Source organism: Natator depressus, chromosome 2, assembly GCF_965152275.1.
Source record: "Natator depressus isolate rNatDep1 chromosome 2, rNatDep2.hap1, whole genome shotgun sequence".
Lineage (NCBI taxonomy): Eukaryota > Metazoa > Chordata > Testudines > Cheloniidae > Natator > Natator depressus.
Window position 1 is genome coordinate 85,536,498 of NC_134235.1, and position 25,806 is coordinate 85,562,303.

At 41.0% G+C, this 25,806-nt stretch overlaps 1 protein-coding gene across 11 annotated transcripts in view; it reads left to right on the top strand.

The window, feature by feature from the left end:
• PTPRM (protein tyrosine phosphatase receptor type M) overlaps positions 1 to 25,806 on the top strand; it is a 720,827-nt gene that overhangs the window by 149,004 nt on the left and 546,017 nt on the right. The window lies entirely within an intron of this gene.

Sequence of the window (25,806 nt, forward strand, 5' to 3'; positions counted from 1 at the left end):
CATAGTGTTCTTAGATTTCCAGAAAGCCTTTGATAAGGTCCCTCACCAAAGGCTCTTACGTAAATTAAGTTGCCATGGGGTAAGAGGGAAGATCTTTTCATGGATTGAGAACTGGTTAAAAGACAGGGAACAAAGGGTAGTAATAAATGGTAAGTTTTCAGAATGGAGAGGCGTAACTAGTGGTGTTCCCCAAGGGTCAGTCCCAGGACCAGTCCTATTCAACTTTATTCATAAATGACCTGGAGAAAGGGGTAAACGGTGAGGTGGCTAAGTTTACAGATGATACTAAACTGCTCAAGATAGTTAAGACCAAAGCAGACTGTGAAGAACTTCAAAAAGATCTCACAGAACTAAGTGATTGGGCAACAAAATGGCAAATGAAATTCAATGTGGATAAATGTAAAGTAATGCACATTGGAAAAAATAACCCCAATTATACATACAATATGATGAGGGCTAATTTAGCTACAACTAATCAGGAAAGAGATCTTGGAGTCATTGTGGATAGTTCTCTGAAGATGTCCGCACAGTGTGCAGCGGCAGTCAGAAAAGCAAATGGGATGTTAGGAATCATTAAAAAAGGGATAGAGAATAAGACAGAGAATATCTTATTGCCCTTATATAAATCCATGGTACGCCCACTCTTTGAATACTGCGTACAGATGGTGTCCCCTCATCTCAAAAAGATATACTGGCATTAGAAAAGGTTCAGAAAAGGGCAACTAAAATGATTAGGGGTTTGGAACGGGTCCCATATGAGGAGAGATTAAAGAGGCTAGGACTTTTCAGCTTGGAAAAGAGGAGACTAAGGGGGGATATGATAGAGATATATAAAATCATGAGTGGTGTGGAGAAAGTGAATAAGGAAAAGTTATTTACTTGTTCCCATAATATAAGAACTAGGGGCCACCAAATGAAATTAATGGGCAGCAGGTTTAAAACAAATAAAAGGAAGTTCTTCACTCAGCGCACAGTCAACCTGTGGAACTCGTTGCCTGAGGAGGTTGTGAAGGCTAGGACTATAACAGGGTTTAAAAGAGAACTGAATAAATTCATGGAGGTTAAGTCCATTAATGGCAATTAGCCAGGATGGGTAAGGAATGGTGTCCCTAGCCTCTGTTTGTCAGAGGGTGGGGATGGATGGCAGGAGAGAGATCACTTGATTATTACCTGTTAGGTTCACTCCCTCTGGGGCACCTGGCATTTGCCACTATCAGTAGACAGGATATTGGGCTGGATGGACCTTTGGTCTGACCCAGTATGGCGATTCTTATGTTCTTAATTGTTGCCTTTTCTTGCGTAAAGTTGTGGGACCATTATAGTTAAGTGGAAAAGTCTGTGAGTTACTATAAATCAGATGGTATAAAACAATGGAACTGTGCTGATTTACATCAATTGGCAATATGAGCCTAAGATTTACCATATAATCTTGTCTAGTGAGTGACATTTAAGAGCCCACATAGCGGGAAAGGTGATGGAGGACGTGGCCTTCCAACCCCAGTGATGTCCTGGGGTCAGTGAGGTAATCCTGCACAACACCTGATTCTTTTACATTCGTGATACTCTCCTTGTCACCCCTCTGCGTCTTCCCAGTAGTGTGGTGTAGTTGTGCACTCTGTCCTGCCATGTGGGAGATTAAGTATTTCACTCCTTGGGCTAGCAAAAGTGTCAGTGTTGCGGGGAGGGTGTATTCAGAGTCTCAGGTTCATATGCATCTCCCAGCTGTCCAGGCACTGTAGAAATATCAAGAGTTTCCTAAATTAATTCTTACATATCTCTCCAGCAGATTATAGATGAAGTAAAGTATAGTTATTACCAGAGATAAAGCATAAGAATGAAAAACCAGTGGCAAACTGAATTGAAAAATAGAATGTTATTTATACCTGCAGTGCTGCGGAAGCATGTTGTGCTGACTGATTTAACAAGGAGACTTGGAAATCTGGTTTGGGGCTGCTAGAGACTAGAGATGGTGTTGATGTAGTGAACTAATTACCAGTGTGATGAAGTTGTCTAGTGGACTGTTTTTGACTGTTTCGTTGTTGTGGCATCTCCTGCTGGTTAATTCATTGAGTAGCAGAGGTCGTGGTGGGTGTCTGCTACAGATGACCAGACCAGGAGGATGAGGTAGATGAGGCTTTCTTCAGACAACTAACAGAAGTTTCCCTGGTTCTCATGGGGGACTTCAATCACCCTGACATCTGCTGGGAGAGCAATACAGCAGTGCACGGACAGTCCAGGAAGTTTTTGGAGAGTGTTGGGGACAACTTCCTGGTGCAAGGGCTGGAGGAACCAACTATGGGCCATTCTCCTCTTGACCTGCTGCTCAGAAACAGGGAAGAATTGGTAGGGGAAGTAGAAGTGGGTGGCAACCTGGGCATCAGTGAGCATCAGATGGTCGAGTTGAGGATCCTGACAAAAGGAAGATAGGAGAGCAGCAGAATACAGACCCTAGACTTCAGAAAAGCAGACTTTGACTCCCTCAAGGAACCGGTGGGCAGGATCCACTGGGAGGCAAATATGAGGAGGAAAGGAGTCCAGGAGAGCTGGCTGTATTTTAAAGGCGCAGGAACAAACCATCCTCATGTGGAGAAAGAACAACAAATATGGCAGGCGACCAAGCTTGGCTTAAAAGAGAAATATTCAGTGAGGTTAAACACAAAAAGGAAGCTTACAAGAAGTGGAAACTTGGACAGATGACTAGGGAAGAGTATAAATTCTTTGCTCGAGCATGCAAGGGTGGAATCAGGAAGGCCAAAGCACAATTGGAGTTGCAGCTAGCAAGGGATGTGAAGGGTAACAAGAAGGGTTTCTAAAGGTATGGTAGCAATAAGTAGGTGGTCAGGGAAAGTGTGGGACCCTTACTGAATGGGGGAGGCAACCTAGTGACAGATGATGTGGAAAAAGCCAAAGTACTCAATGCTTTTTTTGCCTTGGTGTTCACAGATAAGGTCATCTCGCAGCCTGTTGCACTGGGCAGCACAGTATGGGGACGAGGTGAGCAGCCCTCAGTGGTGAAAGAACAGGTTAAGGACTATTTAAAAAAGCTGGACATGTACAAGTCCATGGGTCCGGATCTAATGCATCTGAGGTTGCTGAGGGAGTTGGCTGATGTGATTGCACAGCCATTGGCCATTATCTCTGAAAACTCGTGGCAATTGGGGGAGGTCCTGGATGATTGGAAAATGGCAAATATAGTGCCTATCTTTAAAAAAGGGAAGAAAGAGAATCCGGGGAACTACAGACCGGTCAGAATCATCTCAGTCCCAGGAAAATTCATGGAGCAGGTCCTCAAGGAATCCATTTTGAAGCACTTGGAGGAGAGGAAGGTGATCAGGAATAGTCAACATTATTCCCCAAGGGCAAAGTCATGCCTGACCAACTTGATTGCCTTCTATGGTGAGATAACTGTCTCTGTGGATATGGGGAAAGCAGTGGACGTGATATATTTTGAGTTTAGCAAAGCTTTTGATACAGTCTCCTACAGTCTTCTTGCCAGCAAGTTAAAGTATGGATTGGATGAATGGACTATAAGGTGGATACAAAGCTGGCTAAACCATCGGGCTCAATGGGTAGTGATCAACATCTCGATGTCTAGTTGGCAGCCGGTATCAAGTGGAGTGCCCCAGGGGTCGGTCCTGGGGCCGGTTTTGTTCAACGTGTTTATTAATTATCTGGATGATGGGATGGATTGCACCCTCAGCAAGTTCGCGAATGACACTAAGCTGGGGGGAGAGGTAGATACGCTGGAGGATAGGGATAGGGTCCAGAATGACCTAGACGAATTGGAGGATTGGGCCAAGAGAAATCTGTTGAGATTCAACAAGGACAAGTGCAGAGTCCTCCACTTTGGACGGAAGAATCCTATGCACAGCTACAGGCTGGGGAAGAACTGGCTAAGCAGCAGCTCTGCAGAAAAGGACCTAGGGATTACAGTAGACAAGAAGCTGGATATGAGTCAGAAGTGTGCCCTGGTTGCCAAGAAGGCTAATAGCATCTTGGGCTGCATTAGTAGGAGCATTGCCAGCAGATCGAGGGTGATTATTCCCCTCTATTTGGCACTGGTGAGGCCACACCTGGAATATTGCATCCAGTTTTGGGCCCCCCCACTACAGAGAGGATGTGGACATACTGGAGAGAGTCCAGCGGAGGGCAACGAAAATGATTAGGGGGCTGGGGCACATGACTTATGAGGAGAGGCTGAGGGAACTGGACTTACTTAGTCTGCAGAAGAGAAGAGTGAGGGGGGGATTTAATAGCAACCTTCAACTAGGCTGTTGTCAGTGGTGGCGGATGACAGAACAAAGAGCAATGGTCTCAAGTTGCAGTGCGGGAGCTCTAGATTGGATATTGGAAAAAACTATTTCACTAGGAGGGTGATGAAGCACTGGAATGGGTTACCTAGGGAGGTGGTGGAATCTTCATCCTCAGAGGTTGACAAAGCCCTTGCTGGGATGATTTAGTTGGTGTTGGTCCTGCTTTGAGCAGGGGGTTGGACTAGATGACCTCCTGAGTTCTCTTCCAACCCTAATCTTCTATGATTCTAAAGCCACCGGATAGAAGGAGATCTTGTCCTCTTTTCAACCAAGAGGTAAAGTGCTGTACTTAGAGGTGCTACTAAGGGAAGGTAACTTCATTCTTATAGGCCAGTTTTGATACCTAGAGTTGAGGCATAGGGCTGAATAGATTGGGATGTGCCTATAGGAGCCCTTTAGCATCACAGTCACGCAGTGGAAAGAAACGTACTTTTTTAATTTAAAAACCAAAACAAAATATAAAATACCCCTCCCCCGCCAAACTAAATGCAGCCCTACAATTGGATAAAGAAGTTAGGGAGGGAACCTTTGGATTAAAAATTATATATGTATTATGCGTAGTCTATTTCAACAGGATTTTTATTTTATTTCTTTTGGTGTATAAAATTCTCAGATTGGCACCTGTTCTAATGGGGGAAGGGGATGGAGGGCATTCATACATTTTCACTTGTTCAAATACAATGGGCTGCTTAAAATACCCCCCACCTTCAGCAAAAACACTAGTAATAAAGCATAATAAAATAACAAACATAATGGATACCAGTATTTACTGTAAACTTTGCTGATTTAGAAAGTATATTTTATAATATATTCTGTTTACATTTGGACATAAGAAATATAAAATACATTATAAACATTGTCTCATTTATAAAAGTATTTTAAAATTGTAGCACCCTGTAGCGCTCCTAAAATAGAAGGGGTTAAAAGCAGCCCTGGAGAGGGCTGTGGCTGGGGATGGCTGATTGGGGAAGCAGCCATAGCTGGGCCATACCCCAATCAGGCCCCAGCTGGCCTCTATAAAAAGGCTGTGAGCCAGGGGCCCAAGGAGTCTCTCTCCAGGCTGGGAGAGAGCAGGGCCTGGCTGCCTGCCTGACAGGGTACTGGGAGTGAAGCAGGGCTGGAGAGGGCCAGGGGAGCTCCGGGCTGGCAACTCCCCAGGCTGCAGGGCCTGGTCCAAGGCCCATAGAGGTACTGGGAGGCAGAGGAAGGTAACCGGTCCGAACCCCCTTGCCTATGATGAGTGGCCTTTATATTGCAGTCTGCCCAAGGGAGCAGGGGCTTGGTGATGACTGGCATTAGTCCAGATTGAGGCAAGGTGGGGATAGTGGGTTTGGGGTTCCCCAGGATGGGGAGACTCAGAGGCAGAGTGTGGGGGTACTGCCAGGGAGCAGAACCCTAGAGAAAGGGGCACCGGGCTCTGTGAGGGACACGGGGGCCAGAGCTGTGTGGATCACCAGCCTACAGAGGGCACTCCAGGCTGGAAAAGAGCTAATTCCCAATGACCAGCAGGAGGCAGTACAGGGGTGAGTCCGAACCTTTACACACCCTTACTGTGGAAGTGTTTACTGTTTGTTTTTAATTGTAGAATAATTGAAAACCCTTAGACTAACAAAATTAATATTGCTTCTTTACTTAAGACTTGAAATGCATTCTGAAATGGTCTGGATTTCTCATCCCAGTTTAATATGCTGTTATCTAACAGGATGCACTGAGTGTTCTTTAGCAACTACAAAACTCATCAAGCAAATGGAGAAGATTACCCATGAAATCAAGCTTCAAACTTTTATTTTCTCACAATCGATAGGAGAGTAATGCACTTGGATTTATTATGATATCGAGATTGACTGTTTAAATCCTTTTTAAAGTTCAAAGCATGAAACAGACTGTGTGCACAAGCAAGCCGCTGTGGAGCTTCTAAGCAGGGGCTTAGAAATTAGGTTAGTCTGAAATGCCCCTCCAGTCCCATATGGGTTTAACGGAAAGATTTCAGGCTCAAAAAGACAGGGTTTGGGGAAGCATCAGGCAGTGGTTTCAAATTACCTGAGATTGCATTGTGGATTTTTGTCTTCTGGGAGACAAGAAGACAAGATACTCTTTAAAGATGAGCAGCACCGTAGAGGGTGACTTGTGGTTTTTAGCTTGAGGAGTTTAAAGATGAAGATATCTGTTTGAAAAGCTGAACTAGCAGATGATGAGAAATACTGCAAGATTTCTCATTGAAATACCTTTATATGTATATAAAAAGAAATTTCATACAGTGTTTTTGACAACAGAAAAAAAAATTTGATTCAGTTCAGAATGTCCTGTGTGCGAATGAAATGGCTGAAACATCATCTTGGATTTGATAGCATGGCAAGCCCTTAGTTCTTCTGTCTAGTAACTAATAAACAGTATTAACCTTCAATAAACATTGTGAAAGTGCAAAAACAAATCTCGGACCTCACTCTGAGAGCTGAATTTTATCCAAGTTTGAAAATTCAGAACTTCTTTGTATCTTTTTTTAATTGATCTTGCACAAATAGATTGGTATTAAAATCTCCACTTTAAACATACGAAGCTGCATATTTTAATATAACCCAGTGTACTGCGCAGTGAAAGATATGCGCCAATACATTATTTTAGCAGATCATACATTGTAATTGTTTTGTGACCACACGGGAACTGCCTGTCATTAATAGGCCATTTACCTACTACTGTGATGAAAGGGGTAAACAGAGATATTTTGACCTATAAAGTAAGATCTGTCTTGTCAGCTGGTTTTTAAACCCTATAATAAATTTAACTAAGATTTATGGTAAATCTGTTAAAGTAGCCCTCTTTTTCTTCAGTCAAAATAATTAGACGCATGGTATGAGATCTGGCTGAAAACTAGTTTGTTGGGTGGAAAAATGGATGGAAAGTAGTGTATGCCCAGGCAGAAGGCTAACATCTCTCTGGTTCCGTATTAATCTCAGCACATCCAGTGCAGCATCCATTACATACTATGTGTGGAAAAACTGCACTTTAGGACACTGTATCTTCATCTCAAATTAAGTATTTGGGTGTTAGGTTTTCACAGTTAAATAGAAGTGGAAAGCTACAGTGTTACTAAATAGTAACTTCTCAAAAAGCAATATATTTTGAAAGGATTGTGATATTAGTGGTCGAAAATTTATTTATATAGCTTTGTGACTCAAGAGAGCATACTTTGAAAGTAAAGGAGGACTTGTGGCACCATAGAGACTAACAAATTTTCAAGTGCCACAAGTACTCCTTTTCTTTTTGCGAATACAGACTAACACGGCTGCTACTCTGAAACCTGTTATTTTGAAAGAAGTTAGCCAGCGTCAAAATCTGAGCATTCTTTTTTACCATGCCCTGTTTGTGGAAAGCTATGGGATGGATGTGGTATATGAGTTCTTCCTGCTGCAAAACTTGCAGTCTTATTTATCCTGTGGTGATCTTAGAGAAGCATTATGTGGCCTTGTAGTTACAGTCTTGATTATTGTATTCTTCTGAAGTTCCATCGCCGTGTCTTAGATTGGGCAGGGTGTGGGAGGTAAGTGAGCCCTGATGTATGGTGGATTTTTGGATATAGGTTGTGTGTTTCAGCCACTACCTATCATTTTTAACAATAAATGGCTCAACTGTCTTCACCCCGTCCTCCCCCCAGGTATTTTTGGTTTATTCAGAGGTTTTAGTATGTGTAGCTTCCTCTCTCGACCGATGCCACTTTGACATTTCAGTTTCTCTCCCTCTGCTGCCAATCTTTGATGGATTACCCTATTTTATATTTTAATAATCTGTAGATTACTTTGAGCACCTTAGATGGAGTAGAAGGGCATTAGGGGACACATGCTTTTGACTTATGAACTACTCATGTACAACCTCCAAGGCAGCTACTGGTGGGTGACGTGAAATTCGCCTTTCTACAGTCAGTCATCACAACTTCTTATGTCCTTCTTAAGTCTTATATTGAAAGCTTAATGGTGCATAGGCCTGGAGCTTGAATTTACTCTTTGCACAGGGTGGAATTTCACCTTGGTGAACACTAGTAAGAAACATCTTAAGTATTAATTTTGGTCACATTTGGTTTTATCCTTTTTGTTATTAGGCCACTGTATGTCTTCAGCGAAACAAAACAAGTTCGTGAAATGGTCAACTTATTATTTTGTTTGTATGTTTTCCTTTTTAATTCTAATCAGACCTACCTGCGAAGTGCATATTTTGGTGAAACATCTTTTCAGACAGTGAGCTGAAAGTAGAGACGGTGGTGAAATCAAAACCATAGCGAGAATGTGAGAGTATTCATGATGTAAATGAAAATGGCAGGACAGTGTTGCTGCTGTGCAGCATAGGAAAAATGAATACCGATATTCAGTGGAGAGAAGATGTATGTGTATTTTGTCACTATAATTACTGAAGGACAAAGTGTCGTTGATCTCCACTTGAATATCATGACTGACTACTATATCTGACCAGAGTCCTAACATGAAAGTTACCTTTCCTCTTCACTTTCCTTGTATACAGCACCAAAGAACAGTTGCACCTGTATTGTACTTTGAGGTGAACACACTGATGTGCTCTTCCTAAGTAAGCAGGAGATGCAAATCGGACGTGATTTTGCAGTTAAACACAAAATACATACATACACACAGATACACACACATTTTGGAAAAAAAATTCCCTTCACCTTTGTTGTTTTGATTTCTTTTCTCATCATTTTGGTTGGACTGTCCTTGCTGTATTCTGATTTTGGTGCAGCCACGCTGTATTACGTAGGCTTCACTTTCTTTTCTTTCATTTGGCTTTATATACCTCATTACATTTTGGATGCAGTTACATTCTATAGTGTTGGATTTACTTACATTGTTCTTTTTCAGCTCTTAAGTTCTTTTGTTTCACTTCGTAATCATTTACGTGACTGTTCACTTTTGCTTTGTAAGCCTTCTCTATGAATTTAATAGTTCTTCTGATCCCAAAGGACCAGCCACCCACCCAGGTGAGTCTATAACTCAGGTCTTACCCAATAATCACTCTGTTGCCAATCCTTTAGTTTAAAAAATCTAAAGGTTTATTTATAAAAAGAAAAAAGGTGAGAGTTAAAATTGGTTAAAGGAATCAAATACATACCACAATTGCAAAGTTCTTGGTTCAGGCTTGTAGCAGTGATGGCATAAACTTCTGGTTTAAATCAAGTCTCTGGTTACTTCCAAATCATTGGAAAGTCATCAGTCCCTTGGTTAGAATGCTCCCATTAGTATAAGTCCATAGTCCAGAAGTTGGAGCAGGAAAGAGGCAAAATGGTGGGGTTTCCAGGGCCTTTTATAGCTTCTGCCATGTGGAGGGAAATCGACTGTTTCAAACAAAGCCCTCAGCACAGCTAGTGGAAAATTACAGGTAAGAGATGGAGTTTGGATTCACATGGAAAAGTCACATGTCCATACATGATTTCACTTAGTCACAGAAGAAGCCATTTCCGATACCCCAGACAGAACGTTCATAGGATAGTCCATTCAGTGTAGATGGGTGTCGTCCATTGTGAGTTGTGTCCTTTTGATGAGCCACTTAACTTGAATAGTTCCTTCACAATGTGCTGGCTAAACACCTTGTTGGTGTTTCCCAGAACCAAACTCATTAGAAATACAGGTACATAGTTAATATTCATAACTTCAGATACAAAATGATACATGCATGCAAATATGATAATCATATTCAGCGAATCATAACCTTTCCATAGACATCTTTCATGACCCATTTTGTACAAGGTTTGTTGCAAGTATATAAAAGTGGTAGCAACAATGATCTATATAATCATAGTTTAATCAGATAATATCATAAGCTCCTAAAGTTAGACCTTTTTATATCAGAAGGTCCAGATAAATTGCACCCAAGAGGGGTTTCTTTGTTTTTGTTTTGGTTTTTTAAGATTTGGCTGAGGAGTTCACTGCACTGTTAACCTTGACTTTTTTTCAATATGTCTTGGAACACTAGGGAAGTTCCAGAAGACTGAAAGAAACTTCTCTTTTGCTGATATTTAAAAAGGGCAAATGGGATGACCTGGGTAATTATGAGCCTGTCAGTCTGATATTGATTCTTGGTGGGTAGTGGAGTGGCTGATATGTTATTGATTAATAATAAATTAAAGGAGGATAATAGTAATGTCAATCCAAGTGCATTTATGGAAAATAGATCTTCTCAAACTAACTTGATTTTTTTTTTGGATGAAATTACAAATGTGGTTGATAAAGGTGATAGTGTTGATGTAATATACTTAGACTTCTGTAAGGTATTTGATTTGGTAGCACGTGACATTTTGTTTAAAAATTGGAAAGACATTAAATGGATTAAAATGTGATTAACTGTTAGGTCTTAAAATGTAGCTGTAAACAGGTAATCATCAGCGCATGTGTGTTTTATCATTGGGGTCCTGCGGGTACTGGTTCTTGGCCCTAGACTATTTAAGATTTTTATTAATGACCTGGAAGAAAACATAAAATAATCACTGACAAAGTTTGCAGATGACACGGGAATTGGTAAATAACGAAGAGGCTAGGTCACTGACACAGAGCTATCCAATGAAGTGAGCAGTAGCTCATGAAAGCTTATGCTCAAATAAATTTGTTAGTCTCTAAGGTGCCACAAGTATTCCTTTTCTTTTTGCGGATACAGACTAACACGGCTGCTACTCTGAAACCAGAGCTATCTGGATTACTTGGTAAGCTGGGCCAACTAAAAATGTGTTTTAATACAGCTAAATGTGTACATTTAAGAACAAAGAATGTAGGCCATACATTAAAGAAGGGGTGGACTGTATTCTGGGAAGTAGTGACTCTAAAAGATTTCAGGGTCATGGTGGATAATGAGACAAGCTCGCAGTTTAATATTGTGGCCAAAAGGGCTGATGTGATTCTGAGACGCATAAAGAGGGGGATCTTGAGTCGGAGTATAGAGGATATTTTCCTCTGAGGCACTGGTGCGAATGCTGCTGGAATACTGTGTCCAGTTTTGGTGTTCACAGTTCAAGAAGGATGTTGATAAGTTGGAGAGGGTTCAGAGAAGAACCACGAGAATGACTTAAAGGATTTGAAATTGTGCCTCATAGTTATGGACTCGGGGAGCTCAATCTGTTTATCTTAACAAAGAAGGTTAAGGGGTGACATGATTACAGTCTGTAAGTATCTGCATGGGGAACAAATATTTAATAATGGGCTCTTCAATCTAGCAGAGAAAGTTATAACCTAATCTAACGGCTAGAAGTTGAAGCTAGACAAATTCAGACTGGAAATAAGGTGTACATTTTCAATGATGAGAGCAATTACCCATTGGAACAACTCGCCGAGATCTTAGAGGATTCTCCATCATTTAAAAATTGTCAATCAAGGTTGGCTGGCTGTTTGTTTGTTTGTTTTGTTTTAAATATCTGCTCTGGGAATTATTTTGGGGATATTCTGTGGCAAGGGTGGGCAAACTTTTTGGCCTGAGGGCCACATCGGGGTTCCGAAACTGTATGGAGGGCCGGGTAGGGAAGGCTGTGCCTCCCCAAACAGCCTGGCTCCCACCCCCTATCTGCCCTCTCCCACTGCCCCTCCCCTGACTGCCCCATCCATACCCCCCTCCGCCCCATGACAGGCGCCCTGGGACTCCCATGTCTATCCAGCCGCCCCCTGCTCCCTGTCCCCTGACTGCCGCCGGGACCCCCTGCCCCTTATCCAACCCCCCCTGCTCCCTGCCCCATTATCGTGCTGCTCAGAGCACCAAGGCTGGCAGCTGCGCCGCCCCGCAGGAGCTCGCAGCCCCGCTGCCCAGAGCGCTGGCGGCATGGTGAGCTGAGGCCGCAGGGGAGGGGGGACAGCAGGGGAGGGGCCGGGGGCTAGCCTCCCCAGCCGGGTGCTCAAGGGCCGGGCAGGATGGTCCCATGGGCCGTAGTTTGCCCACCTCTGTTCTACGGCATGTGCTTACAGGAGGTCAGACTAGATCATCACCTCTGGCCTTGGAATCTATGAATCCATAAACAAGCAAAACATGCGTGTTTACACGCATGATTTACCAGCTTAGCCTAAGATTGTAATGAATGGGAGAAGAGATCAGCACTAACCACAATGTTTTCCTTACTTTTCCTGTTTGTTTGTTTAAAGTGAGATAACAGTCATGCACAATTGATGGAGTTAGGGAGTAGGAAGTAGTATTATCCAGTGGATAGATTTCGAGCTTGGAAATCTTGGGTTTTGTTATTAGACAACTCAATGATAATTATTATATGAAGACTTCCCATAAAAGTGGAGGGATGAATTATATACTTCTGACAATAGCTTACGTGTGTGCATGAACAACATGCTTTTGTCATATATTATCTCCTGGAATTTGGTTGAGGAAGTTTGGCTTTCACAGGAAGGGAACGAAGGAGCAGGTTTATGGGATGGGCTGGAGAGCATGATCTCTGATTTATAAGTTGTTACATGGGATTGAAGCTAAAGCATCACTGAAATGCATGTGTGTATAAATACAAATAGCAGATATGTAGTTCTTGAATTCAGGGAGCTATGAATCAAAATATTTTGTGGGGTTTCATTGTTCTTGGTCACTTTATTGAAACCAGATATTTAGGATCATCTTCTTGAGAAAATCCTTTTATAGGAACCATATAAGATCAGAGTCTTGTATGAGGCTTTTTTTCCCCCCGAATGGCAAACTATCTTTTAACTTGTGAATTCTATTTTGCAGACATTGCATGATATTCCTCCTTCAGTTATTTGTAGCTTAGTGTTTTTGGTCTAAGCAATTGAAGCAATTTATGTATCTGTGAAATATGGCATTGTCATTTATATGTAACAAACAAGATACAAAGCATAAGGGAAGCTTGACTTTGATTTAATCATTTTTGTAGAATATTTTTATCAGAACTGAATATTTTTGTAGTTTGGGACAATTCCAAAACATATGCTGATCACTTGCCTCCAGTTTGACCCTCCTATGCACAATTTTTTTTTTTACGTTGCCTACCTGTGTGGAGGGGTTTGTTTGTATCTATCATCTATCTAATAATTATATTATATTATTTGAAAGCTGATCTGCACCACCCATCCCGGTGTTCTAATTCCATGACATACCTGAGGATATTAACGTTTTACACAGCTTTCAGTCTTTGGCCATACAGAGGGGTTTGGTTCCTGATGGGCTGCTTTGATAGTCATTTCCTTTGTAGTAAAGCATTTGCCAGTATATTTGTATACCTTCAAATCAGCGGCACTGCTATGGGCACCCGCATGGCCCCACAGTATGCCAACATTTTTATGGCTGACTTAGAACAACGCTTCCTCAGCTCTCCTCCCCTAATGCCCCTACTCTACTTGCGCTACATTGATGACATCTTCATCATCTGGACCCATGGAAAAGAAGCCCTTGAGGAATTCCACCATGATTTCAACAATTTCCATCCCATCAACCTCAGCCTGGACCAGTCCACACAAGAGATCCACTTCCTGGACACTACAGTGCTAATAAGCGATGGTCACATCAACACCACCCTATACCAGAAACCTACTGACCGCTATGCCTACCTACATGCCTCCAGCTTTCATCCAGACCACACCACACGATCCATTGTCTACAGCCAAGCTCTACGATACAACTGCATTTGCTCCAACCCCTCAGACAGAGACAAACATCTACAAGATCTCTATCAAGCGTTCTTACAAGTACCCACCTGCTGAAGTGAAGAAACAGACTGACAGAGCCAAAAGAGTACCCAGAAGTTACCTACTACAGGACAGACCCAACAAAGAAAATAACAGAATGCCACTAGCCGTCACCTTCAGCCCCCAATTAAAACCTCTCCAACGCATCATCAAGGATCTACAACCTATCCTGAAGGACGACCCATCACTCTCTCTCAGATCTTGGGAGACAGGGCAATCCTTGCTTACAGACAGCCCCCCAACCTGAAGCAAATACTCACCAGCAACCACACACCACACAACAAAACCACTAACCCAGGAACCTATCTTTGCAACAAAGCCCTTTGCCAACTGTGTCCTCATATCTATTCAGGGGACACCATCATAGGGCCTAATCACATCAGCCACACTATCAGAGGCTCGTTCACCTGCGCATCTACCAATGTGATATATGCCATGTGCCAGCAATGCCCCTCTGCCATGTACATTGGCCAAACTGGACAGTCTCTACATAAAAGAATAAATGGACACAAATCAGATGTCAAGAATGATAACATTCAAAAACCAGTCGGAGAACACTTCAGTCTCTCTGGTCACTCGATTACAGCCCTAAAAGTGGCAATTCTTCAACGAAAAAACTTCAAAACCAGACTCCAACGAGAGACTGCTGAATTGGAATTAATTTGCAAACTGGATACAATTAACTTAGGCTTGAATAAAGATGGGAGTGGATGTGTCATTACACAAAGTAAAACTATTTCCCCATGTTTATTCCCCCATCCCCCCCCCACTGTTCCTCAGACATTCTTGTCGTCTACTGGAAATGGCCCACCTTGATTATCTCTACAAAAGGTGTCTCCCTCCCCCCGCTCTCCTGAGTGTAATAGCTCACCTTACCTGATCACTCTCATTACCGTGTGTATGGTAACACCCATTGTTTCATGTTCTCTGTGTATAAAAATCTCCCCTCTGTATTTTCCACTGAATGCGTCCGATGAAGTGAGCTGTAGCTCACGAAAGCTTATGCTCAAATAAATTTGTTAGTCTCTAAGGTGCCACAAGTACCCCTTTTCTTTTTGCGGATACAGACTAACACAGCTGCTACTCTGAAACCTGCATTTCTACTGTAGGTGTCATTTCTGGCAGAAGGTGTGAGGCTTTGATCACCATTTCTTTTCCTTATTGTTCATTTTGATTATTTTAGTTTGTATGTTCTTTGTTTATGTATGTTCTTACTGTGCTTTCTTTCCTGGTTTTTATTAGTCTCAGTGAGTTTCTTATTTTACATTTGTTGTGTATATTTTATATGTAAACTTAAGTTGTTTGGAGATCAATTTGTTTGACAGGTATACTACTTTAAAAGTTGTAAAGGTTATATAGTTGCCACTATATAAACAAGTAAAATAATTAAAATTATATAAAAAGGAATAAAATTCTAAAAGGCTGTGGTGGCTTTTGTTTTGTACCAATAACTTATCTTTGTTATTATTAACTTATAATTTTATTAAAAACCCACAAACTTATTTTAATAGCTAACATGATAGCCTTTCATACTATTAAGCCATAAAACTCTGAATAGATTCTGCAAACATCTGTTTTAATAATTCCTACAATACTAGGAAAAAACCCTGTAAAGTTCTTTATGGATTTGAGGATCTGTCTATTTGCTTTGGTGGATGTTCTGAAAAATCCTTCATGGCTGACTACTTAGTAGAGGATAGGTCTATCAATGGCTATTAGCCAAGATGGTCAGGGTACTCAATGCTCTGGGTGTCCCTAAACCTCTGACTGTCAGAAGCTTGGACTGATGTCAGAGGATGGATCACTCAATAAGTTGCCCAGTTCTGTTCATTTCCTCTGAAGCATCTGGCACCAGCCACTCTCAGAAGACAGGCTACTGAGCTAGACAGATCATTGGCCTGACCCAGTATGGCCATTCTTGTGGCTGTAATATACAGCTTTACACACACAATTGTCAAAACAACTTAATAATTAAGGCTGAAAAGTCAGGCACTCAAAGTTGGGGAAATCCAGAATTAAGGTTGCCTGTATGGAAACCTTAATTTGTCATTCCTGTTCATAGGCATTCTGATATAATTCAAGAAGGTATGATTGCATATTTTTTTCCACAATAATTCTGCCTCATTCAGTGCACAGAGCTCACGTAGTGAGCAGCTTCATCATTTCCTTTATCCTCAGCGTTCAGGGTATGGCCCTGTTTCTTATGTACAGCACAGTATTCAAACCATCGATGGAGAGGGAGGCTATGTCTACATAGCCCCGTAGTTCGGACTACAGGGGTCTGAACTGCAGCGTGCACTAGTGTGCTGCACTGTGACTCCCCCATGTGGATGCTGTGAGCACCAACAAAAGGTAGTTAGGTAGCATAAACATAGTACTCTGTAAACATGGGGGAGTTACAGCGCATCATGCGACCATGCACAGCAATTCAAACCCCTTTAATCTGAACTGTGGGGCTGTGTAGACAAGCCCTGAGTTAATCATTTCATTATGGGGTTTTCTGTGGCGCTCGTCACTACAATATCTGAGTACTTCACAGACATACATTAATTTATCTCTGCAACACCCTTGTGAGATAAGGTGGGGGGCGGTATTATCATTTTACAGCTAGTGAGCTGAGACGCAGAGATTAAGGTGTCAAGTTTCCACTAATTTTGAGTGCTCAATTTGAGACCTGTTTTTTCAGAGTACTTATTATATAGCACTGCATATGTTCAAGGCACAGCTCTCACTGACCTCAGCGGCAGCTGTGAGTGCTCAGCACTTCTGCAAATCAGACTCTAGAGTATCAAGGCACCCAGAAAGAGGAACACACAATTAGTGACCATTTCTGGAAAGTTTGGTTTAAACACAGGAACTCTGTGGCAGAGGGATGAATAGAAACCAGTTTTCCTGAATAGCATTCATCTGTCTTAACCATGAAACCATCCTTTTATTCTTCCTGCAATCTCTTACCTCATTCATTGCATACCTTCCAACTTGTGCAACAAATGAGGAAGGGGTCCTGCGTAGAAATAGCCTCCTTTATGACCCAGCTCTGATTTGCACTCTGCATTCGAATCAGACAGCTTCTTCTCCTATGCTGCCCGAATGCCAGCATGAGAGTCATTGAGAGCACAGGCTCCCTATTCTCTGTTCTGGGGCCTAGCCCACCCAGCCCAGGACAGCCATTACAGGGAAAGCCCATTTATAGGGAAAGGCCAGCTTCACCCTTGGGCTGGAACATGGCAGTTGCACTGTGGGGAAGGTGCATTCAGTCTGATCAGCACTAGGAGCTGAGAGAGCATACTCGGTTGTTTGGTACATGCAGAGTCCAGTCAGCAGATGTGAGGGGATGAAGTATGCTTAGTGAGGGTGCAGTCTTCACAGATTTTAGTTGCTAAAACTCATGAAGTCTATGAGCATGTGCAAACTGATTTTTTTTTGAAGTTTTATAGTAACTTGGACAAATTTGGGCAGATTTTCACAGCGGCTTTATAATTAGAACATTGCTGAAATATGGTGTTCCTTCTTAGTTTAAATGTTTTGCAGAGACATGTTGGTTTTGACAACATTTTGAAAGGGGTGAGGGGTGTGTGTGTGGAGAGAACAGACAGAACAGCAACAAATGTTTGGTGAAAGTTCTGGGTTGTTTCTGAAGTGTCATCCCAACTTTTTGACCCTCTTCAATGAAGCATCAAAAATTGCATTCTCCACTCCATCAGCCACTGTGTGAAGCTGCCAAAACCTTTCTACAGCCTCAGAACAAGTCTGTGTCCACACTCTCCCACACACATACGCCAGTGCAACTCCCTAGCATCTCCCAGCTGTGAAAGTCCTCCCACACCCCTCAGGCCAAAACTTTCCACATTGACAACTGCATCCCAGGCTGACAAAACCCTTCCATGCACCTAGGACAGCTTTTTTCCCTACCCCACTCCTGCCTTTGTCAAAACCATTCCAAACCTACACGTATAGAATACGAAGAAAGGTGTCCCAATTTTTCATCTGAAAAATCTCCCCCCATATCCATATTATTCACTCACTATTAATCTAGAAGTAACCAGGCTTTTATTTTATTCAACAGATTTCTTTTCAGATTCTATAACAAGTAATTTATATTAGAGAATTGTTCACAACTCTGGACATGAGCCCATATTGCAAATTGAAGTCTTTGCATATTTTGAAACCACTTCTATTTTGGGTTTATTTCGTTTCAAAAAGGATTTCTGCACATGCTTGAGACCTCTCTTGCAAAATGTTTATAAGGATTTTTTTGTGTGTACTTCATTGCAGACATGTGACAGTTGTATTGGCACATTTGAGGCTGTTGCAGTTTGTTGTGAAAGCTATCTGTGAACTAAGACATCTGGAAAGTCGTTTTAACTTGATAGGCTATAATAGCACTGAAGGAATAGTTGTATCTTGTTTTGTCAAGAATCTGCATACAAAGAACTTTCCAAGTAGGTCAGTAAGCCACATACCTAAATACAAAAGTCTGTTGACAATTGCCCATTCATCTAGCCTTATTAGGACAATCTAAGGGCTATCACTGTCTTTACAAATTTGACTAATGTAAATAATTTTGAATCGTGAATTTTGTCACCTCATCCCTTTCTCCATATCTTAAATAAATATATTAAACAGTCCTTGCACAGAACCATGGGGCCCTGCACTGTTTTGCTATGTTGAAAATTGGCCTTTCATTTCTGTCTCTTAGCCAGTTTGTAATGTGTGACAGTACTTTACTTTTCACCCCATTATTGCTTAGTTTCCTAAGGGCCTTAGTTATTCTACAATTCCAGTCACAGAATTTGCCTCACAGAATCCATCATATGTTGCAGAATGTTCTGCAAAATCTAAGATTTATTTATATATGTAAATGAAAGGTTCTAGTCCATTATGTGTGCAAATAACCCTCTAATTTTAAAAATGTCAAACAAATGTAAAGCAGTGAGTGCAGGCGTTGTCTTGTCTCCGTAAGTGGGGAATCCTAAACAATAACTGTGAGGTATGATTTGCCCTATTCTTTTCAGTAGAGCTTAATTATGGCACTTTGTCAATATTGTTAACTGTTTCCCTGCTGGTCATTTTTAATAAATTATTCAGTTAATGTTTGGCCCTCTCTGTTGAATATACTGGTGGATATTGGGACAGAGAGGAATGGGTTGCTGTCAGAAGTTGCTGAGATGGTATAATGGGGCACACTCGCTTCTTGAATGCCTCAAGCTGATGCAACTGGTGCCCTGGGTAGGTTATCAACCTTCAGTGCTCAACCCTCCAGATGAGTCACACAATCAAAATGCTTCTGGGGTAGCAAAAGTCCAAGAACAGTCTGTCTGCCCTATGAGGGTTTTCAGCCCCAGATCAGGCCCCTTTAAATTAAGCCCTTCACTCAAGCTTCCAAACCAGCTTGTCCCCTTCTCAGGCTTTACACCACATAATCAGTGGTCAGTGGGGTACACGGGCTCACCCACTACTCCGGGTTCCAACCCAGGGGCCCTCTGGTCCAGTGGTCTCCAAAGTGGGGTGCATGCAAGACGATCCATTGGGGGGCACGGCAGGAGGAGTGCCCCCAGAGTGGGAAAAGAAAAGGGGCGGCCGGAGGAGCGCTGCCCTAAGATTGGCCAGAATGCCGCCCCTTACAGTGTGCCGCCCCAGGCACGAGCTTCCTACGCTGGTGCCTGGAGCTGGCCCTGCAAGTTATCCTGCGGGAAGAGTGGGAGTTCCACAACGCGGAGGTGTTGACAGTGGCATCCTCACTCGTTCATTCACCTTCAGCGTATTGCAACACGTTGCAGTTTACGTGTGCCCGGTTAAGTGGATTTACGGATTATATTATCTAGTTTTAACTAAACCAGGGGTCTCAAACATGCGGCCCGCCAAGCTCCCTACACTCCCCATCTTCTTACTATATGTTCCATTCTATGCATCTGATGAAGTGGGCTGTAGCCCATGAAAGCTTATGCTCAAATAAATTTGTTAGTCTCTAAGGTGCCCCGAGTACTCCTATTCTTTTCACAAAAAAAGTAGTTCTTTGTGTATTTCATTATCGAAACAGAATCTAGCAAATACCATAAGCTGAGACATGTTAGAAACGTCTGTACTTTCATCCAACTGTATAGCAAACCTCCCACAATGCGTAATTTATTCTAATACTTGTTTGTTCAAATCTTCAGCAATGTTTTTTATAAGTCTTCCAACAGTATTTGCTGACAAAGGAATGCATTTTAGTTTGTCGCCATATTGTTTTCTGTTCATTATTGCATCCACTTTTGCCGCAGCAGGAAAAACAAGTGTTTCCCTAATGGTATGTGGCTTTTGTCTTTCGCTATTAAGTAAGAAACCTCAAAAGAGGCTTCTAAACGTTTATCATTAAGTTTAGTGAAATTTTGTAAAGTACTGGATTGAGTATCTCATGACTTTAAACATCACTGAAAAAATTGTAGAGGTTTGTCTTCATGTTCTGGATGCTTAGTTTTTTAAATGTCTTGCTAATCGTGATGGCTTCATACTATCATTAGCTAATATCTCAAGGCACAATATACATTTAGGGCAAGGTTCATCATTAACGATAGTGGATGTAAATCCATATTTCAAATAGTCGTCTTGATAATTTCGAATTTTTTCGCAGACTTCTTGTCAGATCTATTAGATCGTCATTGTTTTTACCTCGTAATGTGGCTGACGAAGAGCTCGAACTAGGAGGAGAACTGTCAGCTCTGCCATTTTCTTGTTGTTCGCTTGTGCTCGCATTATTAGTATTATCTTCAATCCACTGTGTCTTTGCAGGACTTTTTTTAAGCCACTTGTCCATTTTGTGAGGGTTAGTTTAGTTAAAACTAGATAATATAATCCGTAAGTCCACTTAGCTGGACACATGTAAACCGCAGTATGTCGCAATACACTGAAAACGAATGAATGAGTGAGGGTGCCACTGTCAACCCCTCTGCGTTGGAGAACTCCCACTCTTCCCTCAGGATACCTCTCAGGGCTGGCTCTAGGCACCAGCATAGGGAGCACGTGCCTGGGGTGGCAGACTGTAAGGGGCGGCATTACGGCTAATCTTAGGGTGGCGCTCCTCCGGCCGCCTTTTTTTCCCCCCGCCTCCTCCTGCCGCGCCCCCCAGTGGATCATCTTGAGTACCCCCTGGGGTACGTGCACCCCGCTTTGGAGACCATTGCTCTAGACAGCAGCCACATACTAAGCTTCTTCCCACCTGACTCCTTTATCTTCACTCCTTAGCTCAGTGTTAAAGTTCTCAGGTCCCCTCTCTCTCTGTTCAAGCAAATGCAGCCAAAACCAAACTTTGGTTGTCTCTTGAGCTTCTGCGGCCAGCAAGGCACACCCTGCTTTCCCCAATGGCCCTAGCCAGGAACTGATCTGCTTAGCCCCTGCATTGCCTTTTAGCTGAGCCTGCTGACCTCTGATTGATTGCTTCCATGCTGCCTCTCTAGGCAGGCCTGGAGGACCCAACTTTGCTGCTCCTTTCCTGGTGCGGGGTGTAGTAGGACTGTGGGGGCTGCAAGGGCAGGGGGCACCCAGTCTAGGCACCAGATAGGATTCCCGCCCCCCCCCCCCAAAAAAAAGTCCACTGGTCCTACGCTTCTGTCACTGAGGAAAGAGGAATTGCTTCCCCTCCTCATTACCAAAAGCCACCAATACCTCATGGGTGCTAAGAGCCCAAATTGCTTCCTATGTCTTCTCTTCTGCCAAAAGCCCCAAATATTTTTGAACCAGCTGTTAAAACCTCTGTCCCCTCCCCAGCAACTCATACAGTGTGGTTATGTTTCGACAACACAACTATCTGTGCCACATTAAACCCTGAAAATTCGAGGACAACAAAATGTAAATTAAAATTAATATCAACTAGGACATAAATAATGCTTTACTTGTATTATTCATGTTCGTGTTTAATTCAATAAACTCAAAAACTGAGTTTACCTAACTCTGCCACAGAATTTTCTATTTGCTTTTCATAGAAGTGCTGCAGAAACCCAGAGGGCCTGACAGTAAAAATTGGATGTAATTTGCCACAGAGCATTTGCATTCCTGGTTATGGTGCATTGTGTTAGTTTCTTTGCCAGGGAAATGTATGCAGGCTAACATTTAAGGCTGATACTCCTAGCCATAACATGTCCTGTTACCCTTACATTTTGTAGCATATATTTGGATAAAACACCACATAAAAATCTGAGACTGCATTATGTAAACACAGCAGGATCAAGGCAAAGTGTCTGGCTCAACTTCGAATTTCTTTGTCTTTGTTGGATTGTGTCACACTCCCAACCCGAATGTCTTTTTAACAGTCAATATTATGTTGTATCCTTTATACAATAAGCCTAATGTAAAATAAATACCTTGAAAAAACTTAATTCTTGTTGGAAAAAATGAAGTCAGTAATAGCTTTCATTTTATCTTAACTTTCTGGCTGAATCCAACAATGTATTCAAGGTCTATAATAAATTAGCCATGTAAAAACAGAACATTTTTTCTCAAGAAATAGAGTTCTACAGTGGCATAGAGTGAACTGGATGAAACACTACAATTACTGGGGACAATTTTATTCATTCTGAATGCCACAGCTTTTAATATCTACAAGAAATAATAGACCCTTTGTCCATAAAATTTTTCTCAAGAATCCACAAATTTGTATGAAAGCAGTACAAACCAGAGAACCTTAATGGAACAGATACATCCTATTTTCTTTAAAATATTTCAGTAAGTCTAGAAATAGTACTTTTAAAATATAGTTGAGCTTGTAGATATTTTAATGCCAGGGTAACGTGGGAAAATTGCTTTGCTTGATTAAATTATATAGCTTTTAAAAGAATGTTTCTGCTGTGCTCAGTATCACTAAATGTGACGTGATTAAAGTTAGGATGCATTTTATACACCTTTATCATTTTTGTCAATTAAATTCAGAAGTGAAAACATGATTTAGAGAAGGTGATATAGTCTGTATTTTAATTGTTAAAATAAACTCAGTTAAATAGAACAATAATGATTTTAAGTAAAACTTATCAAACATTTGTAGCTGAGTTTAAACAATCCTCTAATTTGTTGGTTGCAAGCTTTTTTTTTTTTTTTTTAGAACAGTGGAAGAAACATGAGGAACTAAGGTTGTTTGGGGATATTGATACATATTTTTCCTTGTTGTCTTGTCTATATCATGTCCAATTAACTGAACATCAGTGCAGAAGGAAAACATTCAGTTTTCATTTTGTGCAGATAGAAACCAAATATAGTAATAGCATTGTGCCAGAACAGGGAGTAGAAAGATGGAGAGCGTGACTAGCAATTAGTGTAAAGATATTGTTGTCAGCTGTTTTGGCCTATTTATGAACAGCTTTGCCACATTTCTAACTAAATTATATGTGAATATCAGAATTACCTGCGAACAAATAAAAGCCATTCAAACTGCCATGGTTCTTGATTGTCAATACTTTGTTCTCTCATTCTGTTATGCTCTCCAGCTGTTTCTCAAATATTTTCAGTGTTTTTAGTTCAGCTTATGAAACTTCCTGTGCACCCAATATACATATCTGACACACAGTTTTTTAATCTACAAAACACTTCCTAATAAGTCAAATTTTTGTCCAGCTCAATTTATTAATGTTTTATCTTCTGAAAACCAATTCAGAGGTTAACATGGGTTGACATCTATGGTATTAAGGATCTCATGTACTTCAGTCAGTAGTTTTCTCACCTAACTATTTAAGGCTAGGCTATCTTACAGTGTGATAATCTGGTCACAGTGGCAGTGTAGAATGTAAAAGTCTTCCTCTTACATATAGTCCATATGTGAAGATTAGATTAATTTAACTTTTAAAAGTAGTTATATATATATATATATATATATATATATATATATATATATATATATATATATATATATATATATATATATAATATAAGGTGATGACACTCAAGTGTTGGATGGGAATAAATACAAAAGATGAAGAGCAGTTATTTGGGGAACACATGGTCAGTAATAGGAAAAAAACAATAACAAAAGTTATCAGACTTCCTGATGGATGACTTTGCAATAGTTTAACACGAGAAATGATGGAAAACAGTAGAAAATATGTTGAGAAGTGCTCCTGCATTGGCAGAGAAAGATGGCGTGGATAGACTTGTAGGTCTTTCCCATCTTCTTCAGTCCTGTTTATCTATATTTCTGTGAACTTCATAACTGGAGAGAAGGGGAGAAACATCTAATGGCAATATAAAATTCACAAAATCTTCACTTTCACAAGTATTGGACTTTGTAGGAGCACTGTTCTTATCCTGGGTTTAGGAAGAACTGACATTTTTAGGTGCCATTTCAATGCATAAAGACCTTTTCATAATGGAGAGAATTAAATTGATACACCATAAATTTTAACTGTAAACCCTAGCGTACTGCTAACTTTTTTTATTTGGTCATATGCATTCTTCCAGGATTTACTTTGTAAATCATCCCTTGAACCATTCCCTTGCTTTTCTCTGGATCCCTTTCTGAGGGACATTCCCTATAAAAATTCATGCATATTTTTCTCTTCAAATAGTGAAATGCGAGGTCAAGTCTACTTTGTTCTGTGTCTGAAACTAAGCACCTAGATGAATTTTACTACATCAAGTAATATTTATGCAAACATTAAAGCATATGTCCTGCAAATGCTGCATAATAGTTTAAATCTTCTCACCACAAATGTTACAGATATCGCTTAGTATGCTTTCAACAAATCTGTTTTATTTCTGAATTTGTTAAATTTGGTTAAAAGTGACGACTTAAATCTGTTGTCAAGGTGAATGATTGAGTTTAGTGCTGTAAGTTCTTTAAAGAGTTTTTTTTGTACCCAGTGGACTATCTAATTGAGACTTGTACTCCTAAAAGTGATACAGAAAGATAGTGTCCATTGGTGCAAATTTCCCTGGCATACGAAGAGCTAATGAATAAGACTCTTCTACATGGCACAGTTTAGAACAGTGTAGGTTGACCTATGCCTCTGAACTAGGGCATACACAATATGTTAAGTGAGATTCACAATAAAAGGAAAGCAGATGGCAGTACTTGGGGGGGGGGAGAGGGAAGAGATGCTTTATTGACTGTTCGTTAATGCAAAATGAATTTTATAGTTATAATTCTCACAAAATGTGTCTCATTCTCAGTTATGAGCCAGCAGTATGTAATAGGAAGGTAGTAGTGGGTTGTAGTAAGACTGTTTTGCTAATATTTTGGTTATTTTATCCATAACTCATTTATTTCCTTATAAAGTATTTTGGAAACTCTTTAGTCATGGATTTAATAATATTATAGGAGCAATTTAGGGACTTCTTTTTAAGGTTTTGTATCTATATTTTGTTTGAAGCTCCCTTTTCAGTGAAGCTTGGCAAATTTAGGTCTCTTATGTCTGTACAGTCTGGTCTCAAAATTGAGGGTCAGCCCCCAAAGTTTAGTTTCATATGAACAAGTGCATCACCTGTTTTAACGTGGACTGAAGTATGCATGATTAGGGCTGTATTTTGTCCACAAAGTTTCATTTTCATGGAGTAAAATGACAGACTTCAGGAGGAAAGATAGCATTTTATAAACAAATTTTAGTAATTCTTTCCATACTGGCCATTTTAAGAATGCTTACACACCTGAGGAAAGAAACAAAGAATTTCTATTTTCTTTTGTGGTTGCTGGACCCTTACTGTGTTCATAATGATGTATTCTCCAGGAGGTTGAGGAGTGACACTACTATTAACAAAATAAAGCTCTGGCAACTATAAAAGTGAGCAGACATTCTAGGTTTTCTTTCTTCTATATGCTTGATATTTTATTTTACTCTGCTCTGCCTTTGAATGGT